This window comes from Elephas maximus, chromosome 6 (genome assembly GCF_024166365.1).
Source record: "Elephas maximus indicus isolate mEleMax1 chromosome 6, mEleMax1 primary haplotype, whole genome shotgun sequence".
Lineage (NCBI taxonomy): Eukaryota > Metazoa > Chordata > Mammalia > Proboscidea > Elephantidae > Elephas > Elephas maximus.
Window position 1 is genome coordinate 18,552,149 of NC_064824.1, and position 13,514 is coordinate 18,565,662.

Genomic DNA, 13,514 nt, shown 5'->3' on the forward strand with positions numbered 1-13,514 from the left:
CAACGACCATGAAGGTGGCACAGGATCGGGCAATGTTTCATTCTGTTGTACAGAGTCATCATGAGTTGAAGCCCAACCAGCAACAACAACTAACAGTAGAAGCAACAACTAACAGTAGTAACAACAAAAACAGGAAGCCCTCCCCCTTCTTGAGGACTAAAAAGCATTCTTTGACCCAGCTCTCCTGGAGCTCTGTGTGGAGATGTTGGACAAGAAACCGTTTTTTAATAAAATGGCTCTTACTGAGGTGTCCCCAGAAAGCACGCTCTGAGACGGATGTTTGTGGGTAGTAGATTTCTTAGGGGGTGCTCTTGGGATCCACACCTATGGAAGAAAGGGGAAGAGGTAGGAGCGGGCAAAGGAGGAGGCCTTCAGAGTCCCCACAAAGTCCTTGGTAGATCCTGGGGCGACTCTGAAGATGGCTGACCTTTCAGAGCTGCTGCCGAATGATGAAGAGGGCCAGCTTTTGTACCATCGATCAGTGCTTGATGTGGCCCACCTTGATGAGGCAGCTCTGTTGTGGGCCTGGGGCCGAGGGGATGACAGGGAGAGCTGACTCTCAGTGCACTCCCAGTGGCCTGGGGAATGGGTGCTCCTTCCTGAAGTGGGATCTGGGCAGCATGCCCCTGCAGCCTCCTGCTGTTGTTCTTCTTGGCCCATCCGTTCAAGGACTTTAGAGAAGGTGGGGTGATTGGCAGAGAAGGGCTTCTGTGTTCTTGATTCCTTGAGCCAATGCCATCATGGCACATCGTCAGACCTCCCTAACTCCAGACGATGGACAGACAGCACAGCTCTCCACCTCAGGCACAACGCCAGGAAGGAGTGCACACTGTGGGCTGGGACCCTGTGCAGGGTGCAATTTTGGAAAGGCCTAGATGGCCTGGATGAATTTGGAAGGTTAGTTAAGATATTCTGTTGTGATCCATAGGGTTTTCATTGGCTAATTTTTAGAAGTAGACTGCCAGGCATTTCTTTCTAGTTGGCCTTAGTCTGGAAGCGCCACTGAAACCTGTCCACTATGGGTGATCCTGCTGGTATTTGAAATACTGATGACATTGCTTCCAACATCATAGCAACATATAAGCCACCACAGTACAACAAACTGACAGAACGAACAAATTAGTCTTAGAAGAAGTACAACCAGAATGTTCCTTTAGAAGTGAGGATTGCGAGACTTCAACTCGTTTACTTTGGACACATCATCAGGAAAGACAAACTGCTAGAAAAGGACATAGTGTTTGTGGTAAAGTGGAAGGTCAGCAAAAACGATGGAAACCCTGCATGAGACGGATTGGTGCAACAGCCACAGCAATGGCTCAGACATACCAAGGATCACAAAGATGGCATCGGGCCAAGCAGTGTGTCATTGTGTTATTCACAAGGTCGCCATGAGTCGGAGCTGACTCAAAACCAAATAACATCACCGACAACATTTAAGATAGGAAGACCACGACCTGTGGCGTGGGGTGGGATCAGCAAGGTGGGTCCAGGGAAGGGGACTTATAGGGCTCCTTCCTAGGTCAGAAAGGCCCTGCCTGGGGAGGGAGGCCTCAGCTCTTGCCACCCAGCGAGGTGTCATCCTGCACTCTGAGCGGGGTAGGCTTTCCTCGAGAAAAATGGGTAAGATGAAGCTGGTGTTCCTGCTGGGTGGGGGTCAGGGTGAACCTCTTGCCCTACCTTGTGTCTCCAAGAGGCGGCCAGGTTGTTGGGACAGGGACTCAGAGGGCTGCGGGCTATGGCCCTGGGGTGGTGGTGGGGAGGACCAGGGAGGGCCAGACGGTGGGGAAGGAGGCTGCCTTGCTGGCTGCAGTGCTTTGGGGCCAGCCCATCCGAATTAGCGCAGCCAGTTTCCTCTAGTGCAGGTTTTTCCACAGCGGAAAGATAGGGGGTGGTGGGGGGTGGCGGATTGCCTTTGGGGTCCCTCCGCGACTCAGAGCATTTTCCAGCTCATTGAAGCAAGGCCATGCTGTGTGAAGTTATCTCCTGATGCTGGGGAATTTCGTCCATATGCTGGCGATTCCTTTACCCTGAACTCATGCACATGCAACCCCTTCAGAGCCCTTTGAAGTCCAGCAGGACTCGGAGCCATTTTATGAGATGTTTTATGCACTCTCCCCAGAGCTCCATACCCCACCACTATTGTTGATTTTTAAGGAATGGAAGTTGTGTTTTGAAGAGCCTAAACGGACTCAGACTTTTGAAAGGTTCAGGTTCTAAATTCTAAGCCTGAGGGCTTCCCTTGGACTCAAGTCTTGGTGACCCTTTCTCCTCCAGCTAGGGCCTTGCGATGCAGTTGCGGGGACCTGGGGGGGCAGAGCTGGGGGGATCAGAAGGCATTTCTGGCTCTGGTTCTTTCTTCTGACCCTCAGTCTGGTCTGGCCTGGGCCATAGGCAGAGTAAGGGCAAGAGACAGAGGACCCCTGCTCTGCCTTGACCCGAGTGTCTCTCCTGCCAGTCACATCCCCTGTTTTGTTCATTGGTTTGGGCTAAGGCATTTTCTCCCCAAATCTCTCCTGGTGTGCAAGAATTTATCATTTGGTTTTTTCAGCTAGAGGATGGCCTCAGGCAGTGTGGCAAGTTTTGATGAGAGGAAAACAGGCCCTGTTGGGAAAGTGAGTCCTGGAGACGAAAAGCAAGCTCTAGAACTCCCGACCTGCCCTGGGCCAGTGGGTGTGGGCTGGGCCTGGGGAGCAGGGTGGGGTTAGGGCTGTGTGTCTGACTCTTAGGCTGCAGAAGGAGGCTCCTAACTAGAGGGATTAGGTTTAGAAGAGAAGACGTGACTCCGAAATGGGGTTTGTGAGTGTGTGTGTGTGTGTGTGTGTGTGTGTGTGAGTTGGGGTGGAGGGCAGTGTGAGCCAAAGGCGCTTTAGTACCAGCCTAGCACTTTGACCTCAGGGAGGGTGGTAGCTGTTAAAGACAGAAGTCAAGGCCACCTTGAGCAGGGGGCAGGGGGCAGGGAATGCTTCCCAGAAGAGGAACAGGTTTGAACTGAGATTTGAGAAAGACACAGGGTTTTCTTGGTGCACAAGGGTGAGGACACGGCTGGGGGAAGAAGGGGAGACCCGGGAGGAGCAGCGGCTTGGATGGTGGAATGTGGTAGAGATGCTGTTCTTTGCCTCAGCCAAGAGAACTGAGTACACCAGCCACACAGGAGAAAATCGAGGTCTTGAGTTGTTGAGCCCAGTCTCACCTGGTTTGCATTTTCAGCTGGGCACAGGCACCTTGCACTGTGCCTCATTATCATCCTGTTTAAAATGTTTACGGATGTTAACAATCCCATACCCCACGGGTACCCACCATTGCATGTAGTCATCAAAACCCCACCATGAGTGGGGGTGAAGGGCTGAAAGTATTGTCCTTTTACTTATATATGGGGGCAAAGAAATGGAAGTTCAGAGAGATTGTGTGACTCGCCTACGGCCACACAGCAAGTCAGAGGCAGAACCGGGGTTAGAACACACGTCCAACACCCACCACAGACTGCTTGCTAATCCCCACTGTGCTGGTACCTGCAGTGGAGGTGCCCTGGTAAGAAGCTGGCCTATGCCAGAGCTTGCTGATGTTCCCCGATGGGAGGGTTCCTGTCAGTTCTGTGTCCCTGGGTCAGGGCTGTCCCACTTGACCAATCTGCATGGAGCGCCCGCTGTGTGCACCCACCATGCCAGGCACTGCAAGACGAAGGTGAGGCCGATTCTCCCGCTTTCAGGATCCTGCCATCTTTTGGGGGTCAGATGTGGAAACAGACACTGGCAACATGGTGTGATGTGTGTGAGAAGACAGGTAAGCACCTGGGAGGGTCCACCGACCAACCTTGGGGAGTAGTGGGGGAGGCAGTCTGGAAGTGCTTCCTGTAGGAGGTGAGACTTAGACTGAGCTGAAAGGAAGTGGGAAGCATGGAGAAAGACAAGGGGAGGCCCAGGGACCAGCAGAGCACAGGTCTGGAGCTGGGAAAGGTGATGGCACGTAAGACCACAGGTAGAAGTGGGTTGGTAGTACTAAAGGTGAAGTACAAGGGGAGGGATGGATAATTGTGAACACGGAAGCTGGGCAGAGGGGAGCAAGGCAGCTTTGTCCCCAGGAGTAGAAGGCTCTCTAAGCCCTGCTAGTGAGTCTGGGCTTTTTCTTCCAGTCCTTGGAGATAGAGCAGACTGTTTGGACATGGCAGGTTTGCATCTAGAATGATCATTCCTCCTGGGGAAGGGTGGGCTGGGGGGAGGAAGGGGTGTGGCATGGAGGCTGCTGGGGTAGGTGACTCCTGGGAGAGGTGAGGGTGGTCATGAAGGGCAGTGGGGCCAGAGAGAAGTGTCACATTCAAGAGCCGTGAATGGAATATAATTGTCAGGATGCGGTGAGTGGGCCTGGGGTTGGGGTGGATTCAAGGAGGACTCCCAGGCTTCCAGCTTGTACAGATGGGCTGGTTCTCTGAGATAGAGGCACAGATGGAGAAGCTGGTTGAGAAGGTGATCAGGAACTCAGTTTTGGGACCCAGGCCACAGAGACTCCCAGTCGACGCCTGCACACAAGGGCCAGGGATCAGGAGAGAGGCCCCATCTGTGGGTGCCCACCTGGGGTTGTCTTCACAGGGTGGGAAGTTAAGTCCTAAGCTTGCCCAAGAAGTAAGCAAGATGATCTAGAAGGGTTGTGGGAAGGAGAGTGCAGAGTGGGCAGTGGTCATAGGGGAGGCTCAGGACAAGGAGCTTTGACTGGGCATCATATGGGGCTTGGAACTGAGGAGAGACCAAGGCCCTTGAGGGAGGATACTATGGCTTGTGTCCTCTGTAAGCCCAGCCATAAGCACTGCACAGCTCTGAGGAGACATTTTCAGAAAGAAAGAAAGGGTAGGAGGAAGGACTGAAGACAAAGGAAAGAAGAAAGGGTGAGAGGGAGGGAAGAAAGGAAGGAGGGAGGAAAAAGCAGTTCACTTCCTCATTTCCAGAGCCCTGGTGGCACAGTAGTTAAGGGCTCAGCTGCTAACCAAAAGGTCAGCAGTTCAAATCCACCAGCTGCTCCTTGGAAACCTTGTGGGAAAGTTCTGCTCTGTCCTACAGGGTCACTATGAGTCGAAGTTGACTCAACAGCAATGGGGTTTTTTTCCTCATTTCCACTAAAGTACGTGCTATAAAGTGTTATTTTCTATATAACTCTTCTTGCAAGGCCCACTGGAAGGTCTCCATGCTTAAAAGCCTCACCTCCCACTTGCTGAGCACCATGGAGGAAGGGAGGGACGGGGGGCGCTCTTGGTTGCAGGACTGCTACATCTAATTGAAGACTAAATTCCTAGGTGCAAAAATGGAACTAGAAATAGGTTTATCCCTTTGGAAAAATGGACCTTTACCCAGAATCAAGGGGGATGAAGAAGGGGATAAGAGACAGGCCAGCTTCAGTGCAGCCTCCCAGTCTTGTAGACCCAGGAGGAGAAAAGCAACTCCTGAGCCAAGGGAGGTGCCAACGTTTCCTGCTTCTCACCAGTCCAGACAGGGCAAGGCATGTGTCAACGGCAGAAAACGAGGTGAGGCATGGTGCCGGGGGCTTGGGCCCATCAGGAGCAGTGACCAATGGTGCCTAGAAGCTGGGCCTTGCCTTATCTTATCAAGGCAAGCACAGCACGTCCTTCAGGGGACTCAGCTGCGGCTTGGCTGGGCTGGGTGTTTTGTCACCCTGGCTGCCCCAGAGAGATGGATTTTGTGCCATCTTTATTTATGGGGCCAATGGGCATAGCCCTGCCTGGCTTTAGACAAGAGGTAGTCTGGGCAACTCTGCCGATACGAGTGTCCCACCCCTCCCCAATCCTCTACAAATGTATGGCAAAAAGCCAGTCACCATCTTCCATGTCAAGTGTGGCATTGTCATCTAGATTCAAACCATTGCAGTATAATCAGGGGTGCACCAGCCAGTTTTGTAGATGAGCTTCAAACAATTTAGAGGACAGCCCAATGCCTTGGGAAAGAGTCTGATTACAATAGCCATTTGTTTGGGGACTTGGGCTCAGAGGGGACTGTCTCAGGGCCCCACCCAGCATGGTACCTGTTCACCCACAGGGTCATCATGAACTCCCTTGATCAAACTTTCCAGAACTTCAATTCTATCCCTAAACCAATGGATGACCTTGGGCGAGCTACTCAGTTTTCTGTTGAGTGGGCGTAAAAATCCCTGGGTTGACTGTCTTACAGGGCTATGAAAAGAATCAAATGAGCTCATAGATGAGAAACTAGTTTGAAAGTTAACAAGAGCTTTGGAACACAGCTTTCCTCAACTCCTCTGCCTGAGCTGACCCTGAAATCCCTGAAGACCCCAACATTTATTGCCTGACTGGGACTCTTCTATTGCCTTCCCAGGCTCCTCTTAAAAATCAAATAACTGCAGCCTGGAATCACAGAGTCAGCCATACTTCAGGCTGACGTAAGAGCAGATGACAAGATGGAGAAAACTGGCTCTAAAAAAAAAATTTTTTTTTTTTTTTAGAAGCGTATAAATTCCTCTACGTGCCACCTCCCACTGGAGGCTCATTTTACTTTCCATCAACAGCAGCTAATGATGAGGGGGACGTGGCTATGGCTGGGCCCATTCCTGACTCCCAGGCAGCTGTGCCTCATGGGGGTGGGGGAGGGCCTGGAAGTCTCAGGAAAGCTGCTGGCAGGAAGTAGAAGCCATCCCAGAAGGTGGAGGTTTCTCCCTCGCTACTGGTCCAGTGCGGGTCTTGTCTTTCCAGGGAGCATGGGAGAAGGCCAGCAGCTGCTTCAGCGGGGCTCCTCCTCAGAGGCAGAGGCCTGGTTCCAAGCAGAGGCCAGCTGTACTTTGACAGGTTTCCTGAACCCAGGTAAGGAGCAGGCAGTGCGCTCCCTGCTGGTCAAGTGAGCTAAGAAGGGCTAAGGTGCCCTAAGTCAGACTCCAGAGCCACAAAGCTGTCTTTGCAGCCTGGCTCCACCTGGCATCTACTTCAGCAGTGTTGCTGTGTAGCCCCAGGCCTAGCCAGACAAGGTCTGGAGTTTCAGCCTTCTCTGCACCCAGAGGCCTGGGAGCCCCTCGGCCCTGGGGCACTTTGGCCCCTAACTGTCCTCTCTGCCCTGTGGAGAGGCCCAGCCTTGGAGGTCAGCCACAGATGCCCTTCTGGGTCAGCTCTGGCTTCTCCCTATCACATGTGCGAGGGGGATGTACAACCCTCCCTGGAATTGGCCAGGACATTCTGTGGGTGCTTCCCCAACAGCTCCACTCAGCCTTTCTCACTTGATTTTGCTCTTATCCACTCAAAAGCCAGATGTGGTAATTCCACATTCCTTGTCAGAGGTTGGTTTAGAGGTGGGTACCTGTTGCAATTCTGGCCATAAGACATGAGGGGAAGTTTCTAGAGCGGAGGCTTTGGGGGAGATTTCTCACTGATGGTAAGAGACATATAGGGAAAATGGCCTCTCTCTCTCAGTGAGACTGTGTGTGATGCTTGGCACACTGGCAGCCATTTTGAGACCATGAGGAGAGTTGGTTTGAAGACATAGTGAACACACTGAGGAGTAACAGAGATGAAACATGAAGGAACTTAGGTCCATGACGATGGCACCAATTTGCTAAACCTGTCAACCCTGGGTCTTCCCTTCCTCAAGATTCTTGTTATGCGAAATCATAAATTTTCATTTTCCTCAGTGCCATTTTGTGTTGGGTTTTTGGTTTCTTGCATCTTGAGCAATCACACTGATTTCGTCCCTGTCTCCACATGCTTGTAGCCCTTTTTGACCTCTTTGTGAGCCACAGAGATGCTGTGAAAAAGCTGAGCTAAAGTCTCCAAAGCATTGAGCTCCATTGCCTCAACGCCAAAGGCTGTGTGATTTGGTGATTTGGGCACAGGTGGCCCGGAGTCACCGCAGATGCCAAGGCCTTCTCCAGAGGTGACTCACTCCACCCTGCTAGCCCACTCTTTTCTGTCCCCACCCAGGGGGTGAGGACTCCAGCAGCACCTGCTCATCCCTGCCCTGAAGAAGGTCATTCTTCATGGTTGACTCCCACCAGGACCCTCCCCTCCAAGGTCTTCCATCCTCCCTGGTCCTTGAAGCTGTTGCTCACCTCCTGAGGGACAAGGACTCTCCCACCTCTGTGGTGGCAGGTTTTCCATCTCCTTAGAGGGAAAAAGCAAGGCCTCCAGAGCAGAGGGAGTCACCCCCTCAGGGTGATGGGAGACCGTAGGGGGAGCCACCAGGACAGAACTGGATGGATCGGGACCAGGGTAAGGGGCAGCATAGACACAAGGAAGAAGACCGTCAGGACTGAGGATGAGGCCAGGGACAGGCCAGCCACAGGAGTGAGCCTCGCAATGAGAGCTCCTAGAGGTGGGCCACGTCCTATTCATCCACACTACCCTGAGCCTGGTGCATTTAGTAGGCGCTTAGGAAAGGTCTGCCAAGTGCATACAATTGTTCATTTATTCATTCAGCAAACATGTATTGCATCCCCATGTGCTGAGCCGAGATATGACGGTGAATAGAACAGTCAAGGTTCCTGCCCTTTGGTTCTTACCTTCCAGTGGGGGAGATGGGCAAAGACCAGGAGCTAAGCAACTAATTAACCAAGTAGCTAACCAACCAACCAACCAACTAAATAAATAAATAATATTTTTAGTGAATTATAAAACCAGTTGCCGTTGACTCAACGCTGACCCATGGCAACTCCATGTATGTCAGAGTAGGACTGTGCTCTGCAGGGATTTTTTTTTTTTTTCTGATAATATTTTATTGACTTTTTCATGCAAGTTTACACAGCAAGTTAGGTTTCCATTTGACAATTTGCACACAATTGTTCAGTGACATTAGTTAATGTATCGCAATCTGTCAACATTTAGGTTCCCATTTGACAATTTGCACACAATTGTTCAGGGACATTAGTTAAATGTATCGCAAACTGTCAACATTCTCTTTTTTTTGTGAACAGTTTCTACATGTACAATTTAGTGACACTGATTACAGTCATAAATTGTGCAACCATTCTCACCCTCCTTTTCTGAGTTGTTCCTCCCTCATTAACATAAACTCACTGCCCGTAAGGTTCCTGTCTAATATTCAAAGTTGCTGTTGTCAATTTGATCCCATATAGATAGTTCTTAAAAGAGCATAATGCTCAAGGCAGACCTTTTTTTACTAGTTAAGTTAAACTGTTGTTTGGTTTTAAGAAGATTTCAGGGGATATTTTTGGTTTAAGGTTTAAAGGTTACCTCAGGGCAATGGTTTCAGGGGTTCATCCATCATCCATGGCCCCAGGAAGTCTGGAGTCCATGAGAATTTGAAATTCTGTTCTGCATTTTTCCCTTTCTGATCAGGACCCTTCCATGGAATCTTTGATCAAAATGTTCGGTGAAGGTGGTCGAACCCCATCCAGCTCTTCTGGTCTCATGGCAAAAGGGGCAGCTGTTCACGGAGACAATTAACCACACATTCCATATCCTCCTCCTATTCCTGGCTGCCCTTCTTCCTCTGTTGCTCCAGGCGAATAGAGATCAATTGTTGTGCCTTGGATGACTGCTTGTAAGCTTTTAAGACTCCAGGGACTATGCAAAAAACTAGCAGGTAGAACAGAAGCACTAAATAGGATACTAGGCTGGTTAACTGGAATGTCTCATGAAACCATGACCCTAAACCTCCTAACCAAGGAACCAAATCCCAGGAGGTGTTTGGTTGTGAATAAGCAGCCTCAGTAGCTACTTTTTTTTTTTTTTTTGTCATTGTTATAAATATATCTACATACAACTTTTGCCAATTCAAACTTACTGACATCAATTACAATAATTGGCTGTGCAACCCTACCCTTAATCAATGTAATTTTTCCATCGCCGTTAACCCCTCTTTTACCCCTCCGGCAACCATTAGTAACCACTAATAAACTTTGGTCTTTATACATTTGCCTTTTCTTGTCTTTTTTGTTTATAAGTGATGTCCTACAATACCTGTCCTTTTGTGATTGGCTAGTTTCACTCAGCATAATGTCTTCAAGCTTCATCCATACTGTAGCACGTATCAAGACTTCATTTGTCCTGCTGGCTGAGTGGTATTTCATTGTATTATGTACCTCGTTTTGTTTATCCATTCATCTGTTGATGGGCATTTAGGTTGTTTCCACCTTTTGGCTATTGTGAATAGTGCTGCAATGAACATTGGTGTACAAAGTCTCTGTTTGAGTCTCTGTTTTCAAGTCTTTGGGGTCTATACCTAGGAGTGGAATTGCTGGGCTACGCGGTAGTTCTAGCTTTAGTGGTTTGAGGAGCCATCACACAGTTTTCCACAATGGGTGTACTGTTTTGCATTCCCACCAGCAATGAATGGATAAGGGTTCCAGTTTCCCCACATCCTCGCCAATCTTTGTTATTTTTTAATTTTTTTGTTTTTAGTCTTAACCACCCTAGTGAGAGTGAAATGATATCTCACTGTGGTTTTGATTTGGATCTGTCTGGTGGCTAATGATGCTGAGCGTCTTTTCACGTGTTTGGTGGCCATTTGAATGTCCTCTTTGGTGGAATGTCTATTCAAGCCCTTTGCCCATTTTATGTTTGGGTTATTTGCCTTTTTGTTGTTGTCAAAGTTTTATATATATTTTGGTTATTATATTCTTGTTGGATATATGGTTTCCAAAGATATCTTCCCAGTCAGTAGTTTGTCTTTCACTTTTTTGGTAAAGTCTTTTGATGAACAAAAGTTTTTAATTTTTATGGGTCCCATTTATTTATTTTGTCTTTTGCTGTTTGTGCTTTCGTTATTATATTAGATAATCTATTGTTGACAGCTAGGCCTGACAGCGCTGGCCCGGCTTGTTCTTCTAAGAACTGTAGGTTTTAGTTTGCACATTTAGGTCCTTAATCCATTTTGAATTTGTTTTTGTGCTTGGTGTGAGGTATGGATCCTGTCTCATTTTTCTGTATGTGGAAATCCAATTTTCCTGGCACCATTTATTGAAGACACTTTCCTCTATCCAGTGGATGGACTTTTCAAGGGGTTTTCAATGGCTGATTTTTCAGAAGTAGATCACCAGGCCTTTCCCTCAAGGCACCTCTGGGTGGACTTGAACCGCCAACCTTTCTGTTAGCAGTTAAGCATTTTAACCTTTTGTGCCACCCACGGACTGCTTAGTAAATTTTATGTGCTATGAAACCTGGCAGCAGTTGCACACTGTGGGGAGGGAGTGTTGTAGATAGGGGTGGTGTGAGAGAGGGCCTCACTGAGGAGGTGATTTTGAGCAGAGCCTGAAGGATGACAGCAAAGAGTTTTCCAGGGCAAAGAAACAGCCAGTGCAAAGGCCCCGAGGTAGACCTGACATGTTCAAGGCCTGTGTGGCTGGAAAGTTCTGAGGGAGGCTAAGGAGCAAGGCAAGGAACAGATCACCTAAGTCCTCTTGGGTCATGGTCAAGAACCGGGATAGGTGAGCAAATGGTTCCAGAACGTTCACCTACCAAAAAGAAAAGAACCCCAAACTCATTGCCGTTGAGTCGATTCCAACTCACAGTGACCCTCTAGGACAGAGTAGAACTGCCCCATAGGTTTCCGGGGCTGTGATCTTTATGGAAGCAGACTGCCACATCTTTCTCCCTTGGAGCGGCTGATGGGTTTGAACTGCTGACCTTTTGGTTAACAGCCGAATGCTTAACCGCTGGACCACCAGGGCTCCTTTTGCCACCATGCCTACAGCCCCTTGAATCCTTTTCTGCCCAAAGTCATCATTAGTCCCAGAGACCTAAATGAAAGGATGTCTGCATTCAGGGACAAAAGGAACACTGCTGTGGGGAGGGGGGACTGCAGCGGCTCAGAATCAGGTAAAGGCCAACGTTTCCCTACTTCTCTGACTCCCTGTAGAGGGCAGGAAAATGGGTCCAACTGAAGCAATTGGTTAAATTGGTTACCTACCTTAGGACTGTGTTGGTAACTTCACAGCATTCTGCCATACCTTCCTAGCCTGTGCTCATAACAGACATTGCTAATGGATCACAGCACCTCCTACCATACTTTTCTGCGGCTCCATGCTACTCCTCAACACAGCACTTTAGACAGTTACCACCAATCTATCAGAGATGGCATGAAAATTGAAACATACTTGCCACCCTGGTCTCAGACGAAGCTAAAGCAGTTAAAGACAAACAAACAAACAAATATTAGGTCTCTACCTTTGGGGTTAAGGAGCCCTGATGGTGCAATGGCCTCCTTCTGAGGCCCTGACCCATGAGTTCCTCTATTCCAGCACCAGTCAGAGCAACCAAGGCCCAGACGTCCTGGGGACCTGACTGCCTGGGGGTAGGAAGCCTCTGTGAGAGTGGTTTCTACCAGATGCTGCCCTGGGCTGCACCTTCCTTAGGAGCCCTGGGACTCCTACCCTGGAGAAGCCAACAAGGCAGGAGGAGAGAGAGGGGAGGCTGGGGATGATCTGTGGTGTCTGCGCTAAATGGCTGTGTCTATGGTGTGTGTGTATATATAACCCATTGCCATCGAGTCGATACCAACTCATAGCAACCTTATAAAAAAAAAAAAAAAAACCCTTATAGGACAGAGTAAAGCTGCCCCACAGGCTTTCCAAGGAGTGCCTGGTGGATTCGAACTGCTGACCTTTTGGTTAGTAGCCGTGGCTCTTAACCATACCCTACCAGTGTTTCCATATACATATATATACATACACATGTAGTCTGTGGTGAGGACTATGTGTGTATGTCTCTGTGGGGATGTATACGCATATGTGGTGTGTGTGTGGGATGTGTGGTGCATCTGTGTGTAGGAGTGTGTACCTATGGTATGAGTGTATCCATGGTATGTGTGGTATACATGCATCTGTTGTGTGTCTGTGTATGGTGTGTGTATGGTATGCATGTCTATGGTCTATGTATCAGTGGTGTGTGTGTATATCTATGGTGTGTGTATCTTATGGTATGTATGTGCTGGGTGTGGTATATATGTCTGTGGTATGTGAGCGTGCTGTGTGTGTGTCTGAAGTATTTGTGTTTATGGTGTATGTATCTGTGGTAAGTGTATGTTATATGTGTGTGTGGTATGTGTACCTGTGCTATGCGTGTGTGTCTGTGATATGGTGTGTATCTGTGGTGTGTGTGTGGTATGTGGTGTATATGTGGTATGTGTGCAGTATGTGGTGTGTGTGTGGTGTGTAGTGTGTGTGTGTGTGGTGTGTGTGTGTGGTATGTGGTTGTGGTGTGGTGTGTGTGTATGGCATGTAAGTATATGTGTGTGTGGTGTGTGTATGGTGTGTGTATGCATGTGCATATGCTCCTGTGTGGCTGTGGTATATGGTGTATATGTCTGTGGTATATAGTGTTGTGTGGTGTGTGGTGTATGTGTGGGTGATATGGTGTGTGGTGTGTGTGTGGTATGGTGTGTGGTGTGTGTGTGGTGTGTGTGGTATAGTGTGTGGTGTGTGCAGTATGGTGTGTGGTGTGTGTGTGGTATGGTGTGTGGCATGTGTGGTATGGTGTATGGTGTGTGTGGTGTGTGTGTGTGATATGGTGTGTGCTGTGGTGTGTGGTGTGTGTGTGGTATAGTGTGTGATGT